Source organism: Plecotus auritus, assembly GCF_963455305.1.
Source record: "Plecotus auritus genome assembly, chromosome: 3".
Classification (NCBI taxonomy): domain Eukaryota; kingdom Metazoa; phylum Chordata; class Mammalia; order Chiroptera; family Vespertilionidae; genus Plecotus; species Plecotus auritus.
In genome coordinates this window covers 98190747-98215118 of record NC_137772.1, presented here as the reverse complement: position 1 = coordinate 98215118, position 24372 = coordinate 98190747, and the positions used below count along the sequence as shown (strand labels likewise).

Genomic DNA, 24372 nt, shown 5'->3' with positions numbered 1-24372 from the left:
CCTCTAACTTGTTTTTTCTGGGTGTTTTCTTATCACTATTTGATAGACAAACATTGAATTTTCTTAACCCAGGACTTATATTTTCTATTACAGCCTTTTGCCTGACTATTACTTCTTTTATTCTAGATTGTGTTCATGAGAACTTAAAGGTGTTGCAAGGTAAGATACAGCTCTGTCACACAGAACTTTCTCTCAGTTACTTAAGGGCCAATGAGTTTTAAAGTGCCTGCACAGTAAATGTTAATCATTGCATCTTGCCATTTATTTTAAATTTGTCATTGTCAAAGATTACAATTGCATTATGATAGCCTCACAATGTAATTAGAATCCTGTATTAACTAAAGCCATTTATGTCAAAATACAAAATTTAAAGGTATATATAATATATATATATATATATATATATATATATATATATATATACACTAGTATATCCTATATAATAAAAGGGTAATATGCAAGTCGACCGAATGGTGGAACGACCACCCCCGCCTCTGCGGCAGCGCTAAGGATGTCAGACTGAGAGAGGGCACAGGCCAAGCTGAGGGGCCCCCCATCCCCCCCAGTGCACAAATTTTTGTGCACCAGGCCTCTAGTATATACATGAAAAAAAAAGTCTCCTTCACTGTTAGTATTGGGGGAATTGGCTAAAACAACACCTGAAATAATTTCTTCCTTTGCTTCTAGGTCAACTTAATATCAAGGATTTCTATCTCATTATCAATTTAAAAAATAAATTAAATGAAGAAACAGATCACAGTTCCTTATTCGGCAGAGATGTATCCCCTAATCTTCTCTTTAGCCACCTGTAACATATATCCAGGTTTTCTTTCTGCCTTTACTTTCAAAGGTAAGGAAAATTTCAGAGTCATCCTTCTATTTTTATTGATGTTTCTTTTATTCTTGTGGTTACAGCATTATTCTGAACAGGGTTTTACCTCTAAGCCTTTTTGTCTTCAGGTGACTACGACGTGGTATTTGAATCACCCATCAGCAAAGCACCCCAGTTGGGAGATGGTCATCTCCTTCTTTTTTGTCTCAGTCACCATGTGGTTCAAAGCTTTCCCTTGCCACAGCAGCAGAATCACAATTCATCCCAGGAAGGAAACAGCAGGCAGAAGCAGTTGAGCCATTTCATATGATAACATACAAAGCAGGAAAAGTCCCACTGGAAGTCCTTAGTCCACTCTTTTTCTTGTTTTCAATGTGAAGCATTGGTCTTCCCCACCTGAGTGTCATCAGAGCCACCATACCTGGAATTCCTTCCCATCTTCTCCAACCGGAGAGGAGTCCACAGTCTGATGGAAGTCCTCTGGTTAGGAGGCTGAGAGCTCATATCTGTGAATTTATGATTTAATCTTTGAAACCAGAAAGTGCAAAACACCTGGAGACCTGTCACCCCAGGGCCCTGTGGAGTTCTCTATTTATTTGTTTACAAATTGAGGGACATGGCCCTTCCTCACTCCCTCTATGACAGGGTCTTTCTAATGACAATCCCTCACCTCTCGAGCTGTTCTGACTGATCATGTCCATGGCCTTTGTTCCAATATCCAAGTAGGGTAATATGAAATTCAGAAAATCTTGGTCCTATTTCTTATTTTATAAATGTTTCAAAAATCACAGAACAAAGGAAGCAGAAGAGAGGTTGAATTTTGAAGTCAAGACATCCTTCTATGACAGTTTGCAAAATATAGTAGTCCTCTTACCCATGGTTGTGTTTTCTGAGGTTTCAGTTATTCACAGTCAACCATGCTGGAAATACTAAATGGGAAATTCCAGAAGTAAACAATTTATATGTTTTAAATTGTATACCATTCTGAGTAGTGTGATGAAATCTCACTGTCTAGCTCCATCCAGCCTGGGATGTGACTAATCCCTTTGTCCAGAATCTATGTACACTCCTGCTCCTTAGTAGTCGTCTCAGTGATCAGATCCACTGTCTCAGTATTTCAGTGCTTGTGTTGAAGTAAACCTAATTTTATTTGATCACAAACCCAAAGTAAAAGAGTGGTGATGCTTGGCAATTTGATATGCCAAAAAGAAGCTGTGAAGTGCTTCCTTGAAGTGAAAAGGTGAGTACACTACACTAAGATTATTTTGAGAGAGAGAGAGACCATATTTATATAACTTTTATTACAGTATATTATTATAATCATTTTATTTTATTATTAGTTATTATTATTAATCTCTTAATGTGCCTAATTTATAAATTAAACTTTATCATAGGTATATATGTATAAGAAAAAGGATAGTATATATAAGGTTTGATACTATTCAAGGTTTCAGGCATCCACTGTGGGTCTTGGAACATATGCTCTACAGATAAGGGGGACTGCTGTATACAGTTAATTCTAGAGGTTTGATTCTTGCTGAGAATTCTTGAACCATAAACACTGTATTGATGTGTGTTGTCACTTCTCAATCTGCCCTTCCATTCTATATCTACCAATATTACATTGATAAGGTACTGCCTGGGTCAAGGATCCTCAGGCTTGGGGGTGGATCAGAACTACTAGGAGAAAGTTTTAAAAATGCCAATTCTAGGGTCCTGCCCTCCAGGAATTTGATTTGAGAGTAGAGAGCAGTGCTCAGAAATATGCTTAGTTGGTAGGCCAGTCAACTCTGAAGCAGGAAGTCTAAGACAATATTTGTGCACTGGCCTAGGTCACAGCAGAACATTTTAAATTCCTCAAGAGGACCCTGCCTTTTTTAGCCTTCCCAGGATAAATTATTTTATTTTTTTAATATTAAGTACTCAAGATTAGATGTTATCTCCAAGCCCCAGAAATGTTTTAATGCATTTAATCCCTAAAAAGTATGTGTAGAAAAAAAATGGAGTTTTGAGGCAAACAATGCAATGTTTTGGATTCCTAAGGTTGTTCTTCAATTCAGAAATCTTTTTCTTATCCATATGATGTGCCAGGAACTGGCAATATAGGATGAGAGAAGCAGTTCTTGCTCTCAGAAGCCCACAAGCATGTGGGGAAGATGGTCCAGTAAGTTAGCAATTACAATATGGCAGAAGATTTTATCACTCTAAAGATAGGCACAGGTTGCTATGCCAGAACAAAAGAGAGGCACTATCCATGACAGGAGATCAGAAAGCATTGTCAGAGCAGGTGGCATCAAAACAGGGCTTTGGATAAGGAGAATAAAGATTAACAGGCCAAGAAAATGGAGAGGGAAAGCACAGAGTCAGTGTATAGCATGGTTCAAGCATCAACAAGGAGTTAAACATGGCCAGGAAATAGGTATATAGGAGAAGAGTGACAATGGAGGAGCATAAAGCAAGATATAAACCATTTCTAATAATTTAGAAATTATTAATTAGGTGATGAGAAGCCATTGGACGGTTCAGATGTGGATAATAGATGGTCAGATAGGGGAAAGACTGGTATTTAGATTATTTCCTCACATAGCCAGCTCAAATACCGAGGCTTAATAACACCAAGTCTGTGGCTTTGGCACCATGTTCTTTTTTTTAAGTAATAAAAATGTTAAAGATTCTATTACACATGGAAATCTGTTGACAATTTTAACCTGATGGTGGTAACCTTGGAGCTATAACTTAACGACAGAGTCCTTTGCCAATACCAACAAAAAAATGTGCTGTCACTGGCATGATTCAACTCTACTTTATGTCCTTATTTTACAAATCCTCCTTATTTTGTTAAATATATCTTTTCGTTACAATTTAGGATCTTCCTGATGGATTCTTCATCATTCTAGGCCATCACATTTTTAGCTCAAAAGTGCAAACCCGTCTAACAGCTAAAAACCCTCCACTATGACTTCAGCTTGCATTCCAGATGTAGTCTCTCTGTGCCTGCTGTGCACCAGTCACCATGGTTAGAGGCCAAACCTGCCAGGTGATGGCCTACATCTGTGCATATGCTCAAACACTTTCCTCTGCCTTCTGATAAGAATGCTTTTCCTCCAGCTTCATCTCCCACGTTAACCTTTTCCTGATTCTCTAAGCTTAAAAATATCTTCTCTAATGGCCTAAAAATAACTATTTCCTCTCTGAGTGTCTGAGTGTGTGTGTATGTGTGTGTGTGTGTATGTGTATATATATATATATATATATATATATATATATATATATATATATATATATATTTGACAATATAGTCAACTAATCCCACATAGAGAGTATTACTATCTCCCTTTTTGAGATCATTAAATTGAGTCATAGAGAGATTAGGGGACTGTAGGAGACTTGACCACTGGATGGGGGTGACCATCTGAAGCCATCTCTCCCTGACAAGGAAGCCCACACTTAAGCACTTCCTTGTATTGCCCCACCACTGCCTCAGGATGAGTCCTGATGGAGAAGATTCTAAGCCTTCGATTCACCTTGAGACGTCACTGCCAGCTGTATTGGGAAGTTGGGGAGGGTGTGAGGGGCATAGGAAATAAAACACATACACATACACACACACACAGAGAATCTTGTGGAGTCATACTTTGTGGAAAAAAAAGAAAGACAAGTCAATGATGGAGGTAGAGAAAGAAAGGTTATTAGAGAATCTGGGAAGCAGACTAGTGAAGTAGCAGTTTACAGAAGCATAGCTCTATACTTGCAGTTTTTATTTTAACACACAGATACCCACTTGTTGAATGGCTATCTCCCATTCTGGCCTTTAAATTTTGTGAGAGGAAAAAAAAATATGACTATTGGGTTCACAGATGTATTTCCAATGATTGTCACAGTGTTTAATAATAATAATAATAATAAGAAGAAGAAGAAGAAGAAGAAGAAGAGGCCAATATTTATTGAACAATGTGCCAGTGCATTGTTCTAAGCATACCCCCCATATTATCATATCTAATCTTCACAAAATCTTAGGAGGTAAGTAATATTATTACCCTATATATGGTAATACATGAGGAAACTAAGCCCCCGAGAGGCTGCATAACTTATCCCGGTCACATATAACAGACAAGTCAGGGCTGGATGTGAATACCCAGAACCTGCTTTTAACTATCATGCTGTACCACTTCCCATGGCATATGAATTAGCTACTTCATAAGTAACTGTTGGATAAAATAATAGATAAAGAAGGGATGATCAACAGGCTCACAACTTGAAGAAGGTAAAGAAGTATAAGAACTGAAAAAGATCTTGAGATTTGACTATTAAAAGGGTCTTGGCCTTCAAAGAGACCTCAAAGAAGTGCACTGGTAATTTCTTCCCCTCCCTGAGTCCCCCTCGCCTACCTCATGGTAAAGGAAAGAACCTCTGTCCCCAGGAAGGCTGGAGAGCCCTGTTGGGGTAAGGGCCCCTTTTAGTTCGTCTTTGTATCTTCAGTTCCTAGCATGGTGCCTAGCACCTGGTCTGCACTCAGGAATGTCTGCCAAGGCAGGTGGTCCTATGCCCCTGACTCTGGCTCCCTTCCCCTGCATCCCACTAACCCCATTAATAAGCAAAGGACATATGAGAGTTGAAGCTTCTGGGAGTGACTGAGAAAATGACATTCTCAGCCCTACGGAGATGTCGGAGAGGAAATGTTAAAGACAGAAACCAAAAAACTCTCAGTTGATAACTTTGAACTGTGGCTGGGGGCAGGGAGGAGGGGAGTTGCTTTCATTGGCTATAGCCACCACATCAAAAACCAGTAAAACATGAGAACTGCAAACCACATGAAGGGAGAACACCAACCTCAGTGCACCTCCTAACACTTAAGAAGCTTCTTGGTAGAACTGAACCCTCCCAAATGAAAAACAAGCACTGTTGTTCTTTATGATCTAAATCACTTCAAAAGAGACCAGCCCACAAAGACAAAGCCTGGCTTCAATGCAGACCCCACCCCACTTCCTTGCTGGCATCTTCTACCACACCTTGCAGGAACTAGACTACCTGAGCAGCAGAACCTGGGGAAGGGGGAGCAGGAGAGAGGGCAGACCCTGGCTGCTCTCTGCACTTTACTGTGATTTGCATATTGTAGGACCTGGGTGTTAGTTTTGCTGAAGGAAGGATGCAGAAGGTCAAAGTGGCAAGGGATTATAAATTTATTAGGTCATCTGGATACCAGATGGGCTGAACCCCAAAATGGCACCAGCCCCCAAAGATGGAGTCAGAGGTTTTTAAAGGACTCTAGGTGGGCTTTTTCTGGGAGGAGAATTCTCTGTGCAGGTCTGGATTCTGGGAAAGTCTGGAGGGGAGAGATAATGGTCTTAGTAAGTGGAATATGGTCAAAGCAAGTGGAATGCCCATTGTGAAGTGGCCTAAAGGTCAGTTCCTAGGGGAGGTAGTATCGATTCAATTATTTGATCAGACCTAACACTGGGTGCAGATGGGGAGCAGGGAGATGGCACTGTGCTTGGTTATCTACATAGCCAGCCAGCTGGACCACTGGGCTCAGCCACACTCAGCTCCAGGAGGCTGCAGATTTCTGACTCAGATCTCAGTGAGTAGCACTGACATCTATTACCCCAGAAAGAGATTTGATATTGTGCCTAATGGATTTTCTGTGTGTTTCTTTCTGACTATGGGGAGACCTCCCATGAAGGCCAAATATGACTACAAGAAGGGTCAAGCCTCTCACTGAGAAAATGTGATCCCAGCACAACTCTAGTTCCTGGCAGCAGAAAGTTAAAGGAAAGCACAAGGCAAGCTAGTGGAGAGAGAACAGCCTGGCATGAGGTCCACTACACATTGGCACTCATGGAAGCAAGCCATGTATAGGCAGCACAAATCCAGAGAGCGTTTCAGTCACTTACACTTGGCATTCAAGAGCATTTTAGTGCTTATATTTAATTGTGGGTGTGTTTGGTATTTCTGTAATTCACAACACATGCGGCTACAGTATGAGAACCTGAATCAGGAGGAGGTGGAGAGTGAGCTATCCAGTTTCCCCTCCCAGCTCCTGTTCCATTAGTGCTGGCCCTGGACTCCATGGGAGTGGGGCCGGGAGGGGAAGGAGTTTGGGGGAGGGGAGAGGCTTGATGGCCCTGATTCCCAGCTGATGAAAAGCTGCCCAGGTGCTTGCTTTGAAGGAGCAATCTTGGCTAAGCCCAGAGGTCTCCTGTCTTCTACCAAGAAGGAAAGGAGCAAGGGACCGACTGAGTGAATGGAAGCCTTGTTTCCTGGGAGCTGAGCCAATACAGAATGGAAGCCCTTGTTTTATGGGAGCTGAGCCAATAAGCTGGGGCTGAGATGAGGAGATGCCCCAGGCAAAGTGGGTCCACAGGAGGGCGAAGGTGGGAGAGCCCTTTTGCTTTCTGTGTCATAGTAATCTGCCCAGAGTGGCAGTGCAGCTGGGCAACCCCCAAATGCTGTGGAGGCCAATGAAAGGAGGCCCTCTCTCCTGGAGGCAGGCTGAGGGTGCTACCAAGAAAGATCATTTCAAGTGAGATGGAGGAGGGGTACAGAATTGAAATTTATGACACCTGCAACGCATTTTGTTCACTTCTGAAAATTTTGGGGTAGGTAGGGTAAGTTAAAGCAATATAAATGAAATGTATGTGTTAGTGTACACAGGGCAGGCAGATTAGAAAGAAAAGTGAAAAGGAAAAATAAGTGGCAGAGGTTAGTTTACACAAGCACATAAAGGTATACAAGTAAGCTAAATTTATTCCTTAAGACAATGGTTTTCTAAGACTAGCCCCATCTTGGCTGCAGAATGGAACAAACTGTCACTCATCCACAGTAAATTATAAATAGGAGAAAAAGGAAAGACAAAATTTATATACATTTTATGTATAATAAAAATACATGTGTGGCATATACAGTTTGTCAATTTAATGGGGACAAGAGTCCTTATCTGGTAAAGATTGGTCATTATGGCTTTTTTTTTTTTTTTTTAATGATAGTGAGAGTAGTTGAGAATTATCCTTTTACAAACTTGGCCAAAAAAAGTTGACAGTTCTACCTTGCAATCAATCCTATTTTTTTTCCAACTTGTCTCTGAAATTGAAATGTATAGGAACTACTAACCTAAAACATAGAAATACTATATAATTTCTTTTTAAATTTCAAACCTATTGGACTAATGCATATTTTCATTAACTGACATTTAGAAGAACTGTGTCCCAGGAATCATACCATATTCTATTATAATTTGGGTCCTTCAACTCACACTTCTTCATATGGTAGATATTATTTAACCCAATATATTTTCAAAAGAGAGACAGAAGCTTTATAACTTGAATAAGACTGTACAGTGGTGAAGTCAGCATTCAAACTGAGGCCCATCTGACTCAGAAGCTCACAGTGTTCCCCATCCCAGGTCCTCCATTATTACTAAGAGGTGCATACTGCTGAACATGAAAGAAACCTTGGGTATCATCCCTTTCAACCTCTAATTTTGTAGAGTTGAACAAGCTACAGTGAGGTTAAGTGACTTGCCTAAGGCTTGCTCAGTGAACTCAGAGCTAGGCTGCAACACAATTGCTCAACTCCCAGCCTTAAACTCTCTCTGTGGCTTCCATGCCTTCATGAGCATTTCTGCACCCTCTCTCCTGCCTCCAGGCCCTGACCACAAGTGGGGAGTGACAGCCACACTCAACATAATCCATACCCAAGCTAAGAACAGCCACCACCTCTCAAGAACCTCCCAACTTGCATGTATGTGACTCCAAGCTGGCCCAGGAGGCTCACTCTGTACAACCACCACAAGATGATATGGGAACTAAGCAGCACCCTGGGAACAGCCTCCACCCAGCTCAGGCCATCCGCTGAGGGATGGGGGCCACAGGACAAAAAGGCATTGTATGTGAGAGAGGGAGGGAATATGGGAGGAATTCACTGGCAATTTTTCCCCCTCCCTGAGCCTGCCTCCAACAGCTGTAGCATGGTAAAGGAAAGAACCTCCATAAAGGGGCTGGGTGCCCACCATATATGATAGGAGATCCGAGCTGATTGATTGAATTATTATATTTCTTCCAAAAAGGACGAAGAGCTTCATTTAGCCTGTATTGTGTGGCTTGATACAATTCCCCTGAGTATATCCACTGCCTTATCACATTCCCTTTGATTCTCTTCAAATGGGAAGATTTAAAAGAGTCTGATAACATTTTCCTGAAAGGAGTCCCCACCTTTTTTTTTTCTTTCTAAGAGGAATAGAATCGTTTGTTTCCAAAAAGGGGCCCTCCAAAAGAAGCTGCCTGAGGAGCAGAAACCATTTTAATAGCATCTTCTCTGCTGAATTGTGTCTTCATTTTACACTGTTGCTTTATTCTCTGCCCCTTTGACACAGCCAGCTGCCTTTCATATTCCAGCTCAGAAACAGGCTGTCTTTAGGCGGTAACAGGCACCAGCTTCCAAAGGCCTTTCTCTGGATGACTCACATTAGCCTGTGTGAACCTCTGAGTCCTACATGGCAATTCCTAGCCCTTTTGTTTCCTCTTGGAAGGGCATTTGTGTGTGCAAAACTCTCTAAGTACAAAAACAATGTCTACCTAAGTACCCTGTCTTACAATGGAGCGAAATAATTAATTGCACAGTGGAATGTCTGGTTCATATCTTGTTCAGGTTCATCCTGTTATCAAGTCAGCAGACAGAGGAAGTGACATCACCCACCCAAGCACTCCTTTGAAGCCAGAAGTGCGTCCCAAGACCTTGCATGTCGTTCTGCACTCTGGGCAGGAAACGTCACACTGGGACTTTCTGTTAAACTGTTTTAGAAAATTATAGGTTGAGCCATCAGATTCTTTAGTAGAATTTTGAATCCCATTGCTTACATGGTGAAAAAGGTCTTTTGTGAATTCTACTCTTAGCCAGGAAGGTTACCAAGAAGTAGAGATAAGTTCCCACAAATGTCTTGAAATTTAAATCCTTTTGTATAAAGTATATGGACCATGGACGGAAAAAAAAAGGGGGGGGGCACATGCTAACCTGACTAGTCCAGGGAAGGATGGTCTGAAATTAAATATTTAACTAAAAGCAGTTTATAGTAGGTAGTCATGTCTTAGGCCTATATTTTCCCTGAATAAGATCAACTTGATCTTTACTGAGCCTATTGTCTTTTTGCATCTAAAATAGCATACCTGTGAAATATCTAGGTATCTTGTAACTTCCCTTTTTCCGGACCCCTCAGGGTTCAACAAATGGCACCCAGCGATACCACAAATTCCCTCTTTGTTATTGTTATGGTGTTAATTGTTGACTGTTAACTATCCTGTAACCATCTATGTAAAAGAAGCATGTGTCCATCATTTCACTTTTATCCAATCCTAGAGGTTTCCCCACTTTGCTTTCTCCCACCTCCCTAATCTATCACCAATGGATTTCATGTAGCCCACTTAAGTTTTCCCCTTTAATGGTAATTTATTTTAAAAAGGTAAAAACCTGCCATTCTCCAGAGCATTATCCCAATCCATTGAAATACTGCTTTCTGGCAATTGTCCACAGTTTGGCTCAAATAAACTCAAAAATCTTTACAGGTTTGAATGGGGGGAGAACTCACCTGGGCAGGCTTCCAGGGAACCAGTAAAACATATCTGCCTAATACTAGTCACCCTTTGCCCAAGCTCACCAATCAGCTTGCTGTAAATGTGCTTAACAAACTCCTGTCTTAGGTTTTTCTCCATGAATGATGGCACTGGGAACTCTCAGTATGGGTCCGAACAGCATGCAAAATCATTTTACTTTTATGACAAAAGACATTAGCTTCCCATAGCTTTCTTAGCCATCTCTACCCCTCTTCCCTTCCCTTCCTGCTTTCCCTCCCCTCTCTTCCTCCCCTCCCTCCCCATGGCACTAAATAAAATGTTTAGAAAATGAAGGGTACAGCTGCCTTTTCTTCCCATTAAAACAATCAACAATGTGGTGAATTTAATATGTTTGATTAGAGAAACTCCAATTTGGTGCACTTGAATCAGCTGCCTTTGTCTTCAGCTCCTGATGCCCTGATTTCAGTGGAATGTCCTCAACTGTCCACTGCCAGTTTACTAATCTGGGGGAAAATCCAGCCTCTGGAAGCATTTGCTGGGCAGACTCAGAAATAGGGTATTTATGCTGTGAAAGCTGCCAGAACCATTTCTTACTAATTGGAGGGAGAACCCCTTCATTAGGGTTATAACCCCTGGGGCCAGCGGTCCTCTTTAGCAATGTTAAATTTTATAGATTTTATTGCTTTTCTCTATTAATATTCACTGTAAACATTCAGGTCTGAATTCTGTACAAACAGCCCAGGAGATTCTGGTACTTAACTGCACATAAGAAATTCAGAGAATAATAATTGCATTTACATATGGAGTTCCTTTCATCCAAAGAGCAAGCATAAACCTAACAGAAAATAAGAAAATGTGTCATAATTTCCCCACAAGATGTTAAGAAAGTCTGAAATACTGCCCAAGCCACTCCTACCTTGAAGGGTGCTTAAAAAGGAAATGATCTTGTGGGGAGTGGCAAGGCTTGGAGAATGCAGCTTATTTATATAAAAAGTTTATGGAGATTTTTATGAAGGGCTTTCATTAAATATTCTAAATAAATTTATGCTCAACAAATAAGTACAACAATGATCTGAAGGTAACAATTTAAGTTACTCTCAAAGATGTAATGAAACTTCACAGATTTCGTAGAGGTTTCTTGAATATATTTCGTTCTCTACCATTGCCAAAGTCAGAGATTGCATTTGAGAAAGACCAGGTCACAAGGACTGTTAAACTCATTTAAGTATTTTTATGAAGAAAAAGTCCCATGTCTCCTATGTGTCCACCCAAAATAGGCTGCCTAGCTGAGCACCTGCCCAATGACTTCTCCACCCAGGCTCCATGGTAGGAAACCGAAGTCAGGGACCAGAGCCAAGTTAGAAATAGCAGCCAGGTTTCTGGGTTCCAGCATCTGTGCCCAGTCTGTGAGTCAGCCTGTCAACAACATTGACGAGGTAGGCACCGGCTCTGTGAGGCCCAGGAAGAGTGGCACAGGGAGGAGGACACCTTGTCCTGGCCAGCCCCGAGTTAGCATCATGATGATGCCCCCGGGGGCGGGGGCTGGGTTTTTGGAGGAGAACGCTTCACTCTGAGATCAGCATGTACACCAGCAGCTTTGCAGGCACTGCAAGCTGCATCCTCTGAAGAGGCCTGGGCACACTTTGTCTTCACAGTTCAAGGCCTTCTGGTCATGGGGCAAGAAAAATGAGCCCGGTCTTCCAGCAGGGCCAGTTTCCTAAGAGCCGCATCAGCTGCCAGGTTCAGAGCTGTGTGGGGAAGGCTTCCACGAGAAAGCTCTGAGATGGTTGGTGTGAGAGAGCACCACAGTTCTCCTCAGGAGGAGCCCATCCCTTTCTAAAAGCAGAGTCTGGTCTCTCAGACCCACACCGAGCACCCCAAGAAGAATATGATAACTTAGGTTGCAAAAACACAACAAAGTGCTGCATTTTACCTCCCTCTTCAGTGTAAAAGTCAAGCTTTAACACTCCTATTGTATAAAAAATTAATATGAAAAGAATTTTGTATTCTATTATGGCATTGTGTTATAATAATGGAATGCTCTCCCTGCCCAATCTGGCTCACAGTCTCTCAGATCTTGCCAAGAATTATTCAGTTCCTCAGTGTGTAAGTGTCACTGGGGCGACAGCCTCCTGCACCTAAAAGAAAGCGGCAGTGAATGCTTCAAGCTTTGGAAAGAAGGTTATTGTGGGCCGCAGCCCTCTGCCCCAGCCTCACACAGAGACACACGGGACACACACACCTACCTGGCAGTTTTACTCTTTTTTCTGAGAGCTCATCTGGACCTACAAGGGAAGTTTAATACTTTGACAACTGCAGCTGTATGAACCACTCATTGTCTGATGCAACAAACAATGGGTCCCAGAAAAGGAAAACAAAACACTCGTTTAACAGTGTGCTGTATTCTGTTCAGAAATCGAGAGTCCACGGCAAAGAGTTTTCCCTGACAAAGCAGAACAGGGATGTTTGTTTCTGTATTTTATTTTGTTTGATAGGTAGAGCTTATTCCCCTGAACATAAAGATTTGACAAGGATTTTCTAGAATTTACTGATTTGGAGAGAAGTTCTGAATGACCAAGGGGAAATAAGATTTGTTTTTAAGTTGTCAAGTGGTTTCTTAAGGAGGAAATGGTGACAGAGGAGAAAGTGATGAACTTCAGCTGCAGTATGAGGGATTTGGGTTAGACATGAGAAAAGTTTTCCAGACTGAGGACTGTTCAGCCCTGGAATATGTCACTGAAAGAGGATGCTGAAACATTGCTGAAGAGTGAATGTGTCTGGCTTTCTAAGTGTGGTGAGGAATAGAACCCTTAGATTTTAGGAAGTCCCTGGCTGGTTAGGTGGCGATAACAGTATTTTGTTTTGAAATTCCTAGTTGTTAGGCTTCTGTCATTACATTTTTTTCCTCAGGTCAGCTGCTTCACAAACACCCTATTTGGAAGGAGAACACTGCTTTTCATTTCCTCCTGACCAATTCCAGTCTCCCCAGGCTCTTTCTAATCTGTACTTAGGAAATGCCTCCTAGGGTCACCTCTTCCTTTCCTTCCCATAGTGCAGAATCACAAATGCTGGGTGTTGAACAATGGCTTTTGAAGGTGTGTCTAGTCGAGTTAGTTTTTCTTTTCCTCTTTAATAGAATTCATTCAATTACATGTATGTTTTGAGCAGTCAGGCCAATCCTCCTCCACACAAGGGTGATGTCAGCAAACCCAGGAAGTTTTCAGAGCCAAGAAAGCCTCAGAAAGAGGAGGAAGTAGTTATGAATCTCCGTGGCTAAAGTTTTCTGTGGCCACAGGATGTGAGAGGGGAGGGTTCCTGCTCAAGAATGCAGAGTGTGTGAGATCAGGAGAGGCTGTCCGCTTGACATAGCCAGTGGGGGCTATCTTGAAAGCAAAATTGATGAAAAATGGCTGCTCATTTTCTGAGTTTTAAAGCACAAGCTGAACAAAAACCAGTCATCATTGCTCTACCTAGAGTGAAGCTTAATAAGTATTATTGTTGGTATTATTATCAGCCCAGTATCCAGCACTCTGTGGTGTATCTAGTACTATAATTGAATCGAATGATGACCATAATGAAAAGCTTAGTTTCATATGACAAATGGGAAAGGAAAATGTATGCAGAAAAAAGTAAAAGAAGAGCTTGCTTAGATGTATATGGCCTTATCAGTGTTAATAAGAAATCCAGGGGTGGCTATATTTAGGGAATACTAAATATATACCAAATATGTATAAACCTTCCAGAAACTTTTTTTTCAAAACCAAGTGAGTATAACTGAAACAATTGCAATAACCAGAGAAATTTAAAAGTACATAGAAGTGTATGTAATTATAAAAAAAACAGATGTTTAAAAACTCCCATGGCCATTACTACATTGCCCCAAACCCTTTTTCATTTGAATGTCTTCAACAATTGATATTTCTATGTTTTCAGGGGGTGCACAAGAATGGAAAAGCAGCCAGGCTACACATTTGCTTCAAACAATATTGAGAGACAGAATTTATAAGGAACAGAGCATGAGAGAATGGGACAGGATGAGGAAAGAGCACAAATAGGATCATGTCTCAGTAGACTGTCTGAGGCTTACCACCATTCCACCAACTGAATCCCCAGCAAGCTGGTAAGGATGAGCCCTTAATGAACTTGCCACCTCTGACTTGTATCAGCCCAGCATGCAATCATCTAAATCAGTGGTCGGCAAACTCATTAGTCAACAGAGCCAAATATCAACAGTACAACGATTAAAATTTCTTTTGAGAGCCAAATTTTTTAAACTTAAACTTCTTCTAACACCACTTCTTCAAAATAGACTCGCCCAGGCCATGGTATTTTGTGGAAGAGCCACACTCAAGGGGCCAAAGAGCTGCATGTGGCTCATGAGCCGCAGTTTGCTGACCACTGATCTAAATGATACCACAACAATGCTAGAGCACACATTAAGCACTTATTGTAATAGCCAAACTGCTGAGCAGGAGACCTGGAAGGAGACAGAGCAGGAAAAATTAAAGGTGTTTTTGACTACATGTGCACACTCCTATCAAGCCACAGTGTGAGCTCCAAGGGGCTGTGGAGGGATTACAGCAGGGAATCAATGTACCGAAAGTTTGCTGATGGGATCTTTTTATTTTTAGGCTAAAAACTTATTAGACCAAGAGTGAACCCAGTGTAAATGATGGACTTCAGTGATAATGAGGTGTCAAGGTAGGGTCATAGACTGTAATAAATTAACCATTCTAGTGTTGTATGTTGATAGTGGGATGGCTTACATGTTGATAGTGGCGAGAAGGAATATATGGATAATCTCTGTATCTTCTGCTCAATTTGGCTATGAACCTAAACTGCTCTAAAAAAAATAAAGTCTATTGATAAATAAACTCAAATGGGAGGCCAGGATGTGTTATATATAGTCTCTGCAGCAAATACAATGATCTTACATATAATTCGGCCTCATCCACTGAAGAGCTAAAAGGGTGTAGTGTCAAAGGTCTGCATATAACTCTGACTCAAACCATCCTAATTCCTATTCCAAAGAAAGAGACTCCAAAGCTTTTCCTATTAACATATTTCCAAGCTTCATAATCATATTTTATCCATCACACATCTTGAAAGATTTACTTTTTCATTACTGCCATAACTCTAGATCTTTATTGCTCTGTATTAGTCTCATATTACAGCTGTGACAAATTACCGACAAACAGTGGCTAAAACAATACCAATTTGTTATTTTATAGTTCTGCAGGTCAGAAGTTTCATATGGGTCTCAGAAGACTAAAGTAAAGGTCTTGTCAGACTGCTTTTTATTCTGGAGGCTCTAGAAGAGAATCTATTTCCTCCTCATTCTGGTTGCTGGCAGAATCTCTTGCAGTTGTAAGGCCACGGTCCCCATTTTCTTCATGGCTGTAAACTCAAAAACATTTCCAGCTTCTAGAAATTACCATATTCCTTGGCTCATGACCCCCTTTCTCAATCTTCAAATCCAGCAATTGAGTGGCTGTGCTATAACCTCTCTGACCCACTCTTCTGCCTCCTTTTTCACTTATAAGGGCTCATGTGATTAGATTGGACCCATCAGGATAATCTCCCCAACTCAAGATCTATACCTTAGTCACAAATGCAAAGTCTCTTTACCATGTAAGATAACATAGTCATTGCCCCGCTGGCGTGGCTCAGTGGTTGAGCATTGACCTATGAACCAGGAGGCCATGGTTCAATTCCAGGTCAGGGCCCCTGCCTGGGTTGTGGGCTCAATCCCCAGTGTGGGGTGTGCAGGAGGTAGCCGATCAACAATTCTCTCTCATCATTGATGTTTCTATCTCTATCTCCCTCACCCTTCCTCTCTGAAATCAATAAAGATCTATATATTTTTTAAAGTTTAAAAAAATTTTTTAATTAAAAAAATTTTAAAAAGATAACACAGTCACAAGTTCTGGGGATTAGGGCAGGTATATCTTTGGGACACCATGCCTTTCTTAACCTATTAACTATTTAACCATGGTCCTGCATCCACAATGCTTTGCAACTGCCTCCAGTAAAGTCATCTTGAATACATAGATGCTAAATCTACCTCTACCTATGTAACCATTTTGCAGTGTTTGACATTAACATGACTATTTCTTGAAGCACTTGTCTTGTACTTGCTATAATACTGCCTGCTGTTTTTCTCCTACCGCTTGGTTCTTCCCTTACTGAATTCTTCATTCATTTATCTGCTTCTTTCTCTGAGTAGTGTGGCTTCACCTATACATCTCAGGTCTGCATCCAACTCCCCTACGCCCTAGTTCTGAATCATAACTGCCTTCTGAGCAGCTCTGCTTAGATGGCCTATGGGATCCTTTTTAGCCCAAGCCTGACCATTTTCTCTTCCTTCATCATATACTTCATTATGACAGCACCAAACCTCACTCTTCCATGACTGGTTCTTAGGAGTTATTCTTTCTTCCTCCTGCCTCTGTCTCACACCCCTAAACCCAGTCAATCGTCATGTCTCATCTGTCTTACTTCCTGAGTAGCCTTTGAATCTGCCCCATCCTCTTTATTCTTCCTGCCATTGCTAATGTTCAGGCTTCCAATACCAGTCCCTAGATTACTATAGCAACCTCCCATCCTTGTGTCTTATTCCACCCACTCATAGCCATTCTTCACACCATATTCACAGTGTAACTAAACACATATAATCTTGTCACCATTCTGTTTAAAATCATTGATTGCTGCCCATTGCCTAATAGCATCAAATCTAGCAATGTAGCACACGGCGCGCGCACACACACACACACACACACACACACACACACACACACACACCTAGCTTTAAACTGGGTGCTAGACTTATCACCTGCCCTTCTCCCATTTGCTATTCATATTCACAGAGTGCTCTGCAGACCAGCAGCATCAGTATCACCTGGGAACATGTTAGAAATAGGAGAACCTCAGGCCCCACCCCAAATCTACTTAATCAGAATCTGCATTTTAGTGAGATCCTGAGACACATTGCTTTAAAGTGTATTCTCAGAGATAATATTTAGAAATTCTCTTTATTTTCATGTGTAATCTCCTCCATCTTAATTTGAATTTGTGCACATATTTGATGAGTCACTGATCATTGACAAATTATGACTACTCTTCATGTCTCTGTGCTTTTGCTTATAGTATTTCTTCTGCCTGAAATAATTTTCCCTCTCTCCACTGACCAAAAGTAGCTTCTGCACCTTCCAGTATCACTAAAAAGCCTTCCCCATCTCTTTAGACAAACCATTGCTCTCACCTCCACACTGCTATAGACATTCTTATTGAATTGATTTTGCTTTTGCGTTCATCTCCCTCATTAGCTTGTAGGCTCATCAAGAATGAGAACCATGTCTCTATCTCTGTCTGTGTGTTACAGTGATATTTTCTTACTTAAACAAATGAACATCTAACTTGATCTTAACAAACACTTCAAGACCATACTCATAGCAATATTGTAACCCATATGAGCAAAGCCCTTATTTTAAAGAATATTATTTTGCTTTTCTGTCTGCTACAGGGTAACATTGGCTGATTCTGACCCTAAGCAGTAAATTACTGATGGGTATTAAGTTCATTAGTGGTGCAGCCTGACATCTTAAAACAAAATGGCAGCTAATAAATTTTTCAGGTAGGCATATTTTTCTAAATCATTTACCACAGAGTTTGGTATGTTCAAAGAGGTCAAAGAGACCATTATTAGATTAAATCCATTTCTTCATGTGCAGACTTGTGCCCTACCCACCACACAGAGTTACTGTGAAGGGGTGTCTATTGAGATAATACATATAAAAACTAGACACTTTACAGTCTATGCAAATGTATATATGGCATTTTCATTAATAACATGAATATTTTTAATGATTCCTTAGATTTTACTTCTTTAGGCAATCAATTGCAACCCATTACCTTCATCCTGAATTTGAAGGGATATATACACACCCCAAAATAGTAATTCTATAATGCTTACAAAAATATACCTATGCACTTCACTTATTTGGATTAAATCATGATCTGAATGAATTACACAAATTTCATGTATCTGGCATTGTATACTTAAATTTCATGTATCTGACATTATAGACTTAAGGCTAAAAAGGTCGTATTATTTCCTATTTTTCTAATACTTCTTGACTACTGTAATATACTAGAGGCCCGGTACACAAAATTCGTGCACAGATAGGATCCCTAGGCCTGGCTGGCGATCAGGGGCAATAGGGGCCTTCCGGCTGCCAGCCAGGGCCTGCCTTTATTCTGCACCACCCTCTGGTGGTCAGTACATGTCATAGCAAGCGATTGAACTCCTGGTCTCCCAGTGGAACTCCCATGGGGACACTGCATATTAGCCTTTTATATATATAGATTATCTGCTTCTAACAAGATGGGTGTACTCTTGTTCATGTGGTGAGGGTAGGCAGGCAGAAGTTAGAAAAAGAATAGGAAATAATAGGAAAAAATGAAGACAGTACTGGTTCTCATTTAGGCCTTACTGATATCTATTTTATCGCTATTTCTTTCAACTATTCAATACAGTAAAATATTACTAGAATGAATTTAGCAAACTTTATTCATTATCAGTACTAAACTGTGCCAGATTCAATTAACTAAAATAGCTAACTAAAATATATCAATGTTTTATACTTATATATCTAAATAACTAAAAACTAATGAAATAATTAGAACAGAAAATATGAGACAAAAAAAATGAAACATCCTAGACTAGGATGAATGACTAGGACAGCAGAGAGTGGGATTAACTTAGACTTAAAGAAGAAGAAAGCTCCCTCAGAGTAAGGGGCTTTTGACTAGGGCCCTATAAGAGCTGGCCATTTGATAGGCAGAAATCTACAGGAATTCCCATGAGAAGGAACAGTGGAGTGAAGACAGGTATGGGTGTGGCAAAGAGCAATTATCTGTACAGAGGAGTGAATTATAGTGTGCTGTGCAGAGGGGCTGTTATAGACAACAAACAGGCTTTGTTGGGATTGGAAAATTAGTAATCATTATGTTTATTTGATGTCTTATTTTTTCATTTAGTCAAGTTAACTGATATATAATTTACACACAGTAAAATCTTCCCTAATGTACTTATTTTAACATCAAGAAAGAGCCTAATGCCCAGCAGAAAGCCTTGCATGTCACAGATATTCAATAGATATTGTAATAGAGAATGAATACTCTGCTATCAGCATGGTATTATTTGATTTTATAAACTTTCATCATTTTCCATAGGTCTTTTTTTAAGTCATTGAGTCCACATGGTAGGTAATACTAATGTCTACCTTAATAGTTTTCTGACTTTGAGAGGTTCCTTCAGTTCACCAATTTTTCATTTATTCATTTAGAAATCTATATCTATAAAAGGCTAATATGCTAAGTGTCCTTCCCTCCGTCTGGGTAATGGCGTCACGTAGCAATGCCCATCTTCCTCTCCCTAGTGACTAGCCTCCTTGGAGTTCCATCAACACAGGTGGAAATGTTTTACCCCAGTGTTTGCAAACCTTTCAGACCTGGTGACCGCTGCTCCAAAGGTTTCCCTAAACCAGAGGTCTCTAACCTTTCGGATCTCATGGACCACCAGTGGTCCGTGGACCACCCATTGGTGACTGCTGTTTTACACTGTAACCAAATGTCTGTGAAGCATTTTCCCATTCCTCATCTCATTTGATCCTCACAGAAGTCCTGGAGTAGGTAGATAGGAGACTCAGTGGAATCCTATTTTCTTTTCATTAGCCAGAAAACAGAGATTTAGAAAGCTTAAAAACTTGACCTGACTGAAAAGAAGTAAGAAATAGCGTACCTTGAAAATGACTTCAGGTTTTCTCACTGAGCAGTCAAACACTGCTGCAGTTAAATATTTTACCCTGTATTCTCCCTGCATGATCTACAATAATAATCTGCTTTGTGTTGATATTTACTGCTATGTTGCTGACAATTACCTGAAAGAGAAGTTGGGGTGCTCCACTGGGCTGGAAAAAGTTTAGCTAAATCAGAAAGCAGGTCTAATTAAGCAAGTTTGTTCTATATTTATAAAAGGCTAAGTTGACTTGTGCATGCGCGATACATAGAAAGTTCTCACTGGCGCCAATCCCATGCATGTGTTTCCATCTGTCATTGTCAATCGTGAATTTAGTTGACACTTCTATTATGGAGAAAGGGCAAATAGCGATATTAAAATATTTCTTCTAATTAATTTCCTTTCAATGTGCATAAATTCATGCACTGGGCCACTAGTTATTACATAAATGTCAACTCTCCAGTTTCAGGAAATTTGGTTTGAAAATTGTCACAAGAAATTCTAAATAAAATTGGAGATTGAAAATTTAATATTATTTCTCCTTTGTGATAAATATGCATTTTCTAATTGATACTTTGTGAAAAAAAAAAGAGATTGGGTTTCACTGGGGAATATATTAGACTTAGGAGAAGACAGCAGTCATGCTTTACTACTTGAAGCCCATTTTCACATTCATTCTCCCCACTTGTGCTCACATATGCAAAACAGGTATCACTTACCTAATCTCATAGATAAGAAAAAGGATCAAGAGCTGAGTGACTTGTTCAAGGTCACAGTCTTAGGTATATAAGCAACACACACAGGACTAAAACTCAAGCTCTAGTATACTGCTGTTTAATAGCAATCACAAGACACTAATTAAGGTAAAAGAGTTGAAAGCACCTTTCAGGCACTACCTTTGATAAATGTACCCATCAGGGTTCAGTTTCAGGAAACAGAAAGTACTCTAACTATTTTAAAGCAAAGGAAATTTAATACAGGAAATTTAGTGTTTACAAAATTATTGGATGGTTTGGAAGGATAGGCTGAATTTTAACTGTCCAAGAATGACTTCTGGTACTGCAGAGCTGACCTGGCCATGAGGAAAACTGTCCCCTCTACCCCAAACAGGCTGCCACAAGAACACCTGAGTTACAGAACACAACCCCAGAACTAGGGATCTGAAAACTATCAGCAAGCTGCTAACAATTGCCTCTCTACTCACATGAGACTGACTATACAATGGAATTTTGCTCTAGAAAAAACACAGCACCTTTAAGACTTTGCTTGCCAAAAATAGTGGCCAAAGCTGAAGTAATCTTTTTGTCATATTTCCCCTTTTCAAATCTGGCGTGAGTGCATCTAATTGGGGAATCCTACTTTGCTGCCATAACTCTAGCTGCAAGGGATTCTGGAAGATATATATAGTTGGAATAGATGCCAAGTACCAATCTACTATACCTATGACAAGTAAATTCTGACACTCTCCCAGGATTAGAAACAGGATTCTTGGGTTGTGTTTTAGAGGCAGATATGACATCACAGACTATCTGCCTCCAAGTGCAATGTGGGATTGCGCAGGTTGTGCATCCCTCAGAATAGTGAAGAGGTGAATTCCTCAGGTTGTACATTATTCGCAGAGACGGTGAGCAGAATAGCCCTGGAGTTGTCTTTGCCATCCTTCTCAGTAGCTATCTGCATCAGAACAAGATTTGGCTATGGTTTTGATGGAGAGAGAAAGTCACATATATTACTACATTAGGAAGTTACTTAGAAATGGAGACTCACCCAGGATACTGAGGCAATGACTAATGGAGAATGGTCAAATAGAGGTCAAGAGTGACTTGAGGGGCTGCCAGCCATAGTACTTGCCCAGAGATGTAGTGACATATTTTCATCAAGCTTTCTTACTTAGACTTTAGCATTAACACAACAGGGAACACAAATATATGTTAAAATCTAAGACAGTAAAATTCATTGTATACTAAAGAGTCTTTAAAATGACTTTTCATTATGTAAAAATAAAACATATTACCTCTCTCTCTATCCATTCATTAGACACAGGAACACACGACGCGTGTGCGTGTGCATACACACACACTGTGCAAGGCTCCTTTTCATTTTGTTGTTTTCATTGTTCCTCATCTGTTTATCTCTAGGACTTTTCTCTCAGCTAAACCTAGACTATTGGATTAAGTTCTGGCTTTCCCACTTCAATAAAGAATTTGAGAAATTAAACTATATCCAGAAGGGAGCAATTAAAATAGAGACAGGTCTAGACCCAATGGCATGAAACTATTAGCCTTGGAAGAGAATCCAGTCATGCTCACATACCCAAAGTTCCATTATTATGGAAGAGGAGTGTAATTTTCTCTGTGTGGCTCCAGAGTGAGGAATCTGGATAAATGACTCAACGTTACATAACAAGATATTTAGCTCAGTGTAACCATTACATCTGGCAGCGAATGAAATAATCTACTAATTTATCTAGGTGTCTCTTGGGGCACGATGTCCCACCTCTGGTCACAGTTTCCATTTGTCACCTGTATCTGTTGCATAGACTGATTGGATTATGTGCACTTCTCTTCCACTGGTTTTGAAGCAACTCCAGGATTCAGGGTTCATACACTTTTATCTCTGTCTCCCCAACTCATGCCACAGTACATGGCATATTGTAGGCACTCAATATAATCTCAATGAAAGAATGAAGAGATGAACAAGACCAAGAGCCACAAATGACATCAGCAAAGAAGGACTGGCCCTCATGGTTCACCTCAGACAACTGACTCAGAGCATCAGAGTTGGTGATGCTTGGGGGAACAAGTGCCTACACCATGATTTTGAAGAGAGCAAGCCCAGCATGTAAACAGGAAAAATATATGTATGTGATCCCAGGGAAGCTCAAAGCCTGGACTGAGCACAAGTTCCAAGGAGAAGCTGGTGTGGGGTGAGGGCTATTAGACAAGTTTGGGCACAGATGTTGTCATGTTTTCTTGGAACCCATCAAAAGCCGCAGAAAATACTACTTATTTTGGACAGGGGATAGAGGCAGAGTAGCTCCTACATAGAGAGGGACTTTTATTTCCAGACCTTCAAACATTCTCTGTACATGAACTCATTTATTCTACCTCTGCACAGGGAAGAAGCAGATGGATGCTACAAAGGCACACAAACCAGCCTGCTTGGACAAGAATGTACCCAATGGCTCCTCTCTGGCAAACAGCCACCTTAACAACCAGGAAAAAAAACTGTCTTTCAACTCCAGTGACATTATGGTATGACTTGAAACCATATCAGTTCCTTCTTGATACTTATGACTCACTGTTAATATTGAAATATGTGTCACTAATCAGAAATTAGTACTCTGTGATTCAGTGATGGACTGAATCAGTGAAGCCTAATGAGTCCATGAAACAGTAGTGTGTGTGTGTGTGTGTGTGTGTGTGTGTGTGTGTGTGTGTGTGTGTTTGATCTAGCACAAGGTGTTGAAATGAATGCTGTGTCCTCCAGGCTCCACCGCCCACCCAACTTCTCACCCCCAGACACCCATCTCACTAGCTCCCAGCTCCCAGAAGGCCCAGGACCATCATTCCAGTTTGATTGCTACTAAAGTGCATCATCTGCTAGTCAGCACTTGCCTGCCACCTTATTTATTACAGCCGTGGAATGAAACTGCCAGTTCCTGCCCTGGCCTCCACCCACTGCCACTCCGGCTCACAATGTGTGACTCTCTACTTAGTGTCTCCCCAGGTTTAGCTCTTAAATTCACTAGGCACAGTTGTCCCACCTACTATGCTTGCTTGTTTAATACCCCAGGGTTCACTTGGCAACCTTCCACTCCTACAGTCATAAGTCTAGTGGCCCTGGGCTGCATATGCATGGTGCAGATGAGAGAGGTTTCTCTATTAATTAACAGGAAGAGTACTCATACCTTTTGTCTTCCTGTTTTTGATGAACCAAGTAAAAGAAAAAGAAGTATTTATTTTTCTTTAATATAATTGGCCTACAATAGTAAATTATAAAAAAAGCAATGGAAATGTACATTGATTAAGGACCTGTGACTGCAGCCCATCTTTAAGTCCATGTACCAGGTACCACCTGTGGCACATGGCTAATGTTAGAACACCCATGATTCTTGGAACACAGATATGACCATTTGTAGTAGAGGAAATAAGAAGGGTGTTTTCAACTAAAACTCC

General features: G+C 40.6%; 1 long non-coding RNA gene across 1 annotated transcript in view; it reads right to left on the bottom strand.

Annotated features, from left to right (window-relative positions):
• Positions 1-905: 905 nt before the first annotated feature.
• Positions 906-24372, bottom strand: part of LOC308244637 — a 169509-nt gene continuing 146042 nt past the window's right edge. Inside the window, exon 7 of the long non-coding RNA XR_013960154.1 lies at positions 906-1338. This is a non-coding gene — a long non-coding RNA (uncharacterized lncRNA). The remainder of the gene's footprint in view (positions 1339-24372) is intronic.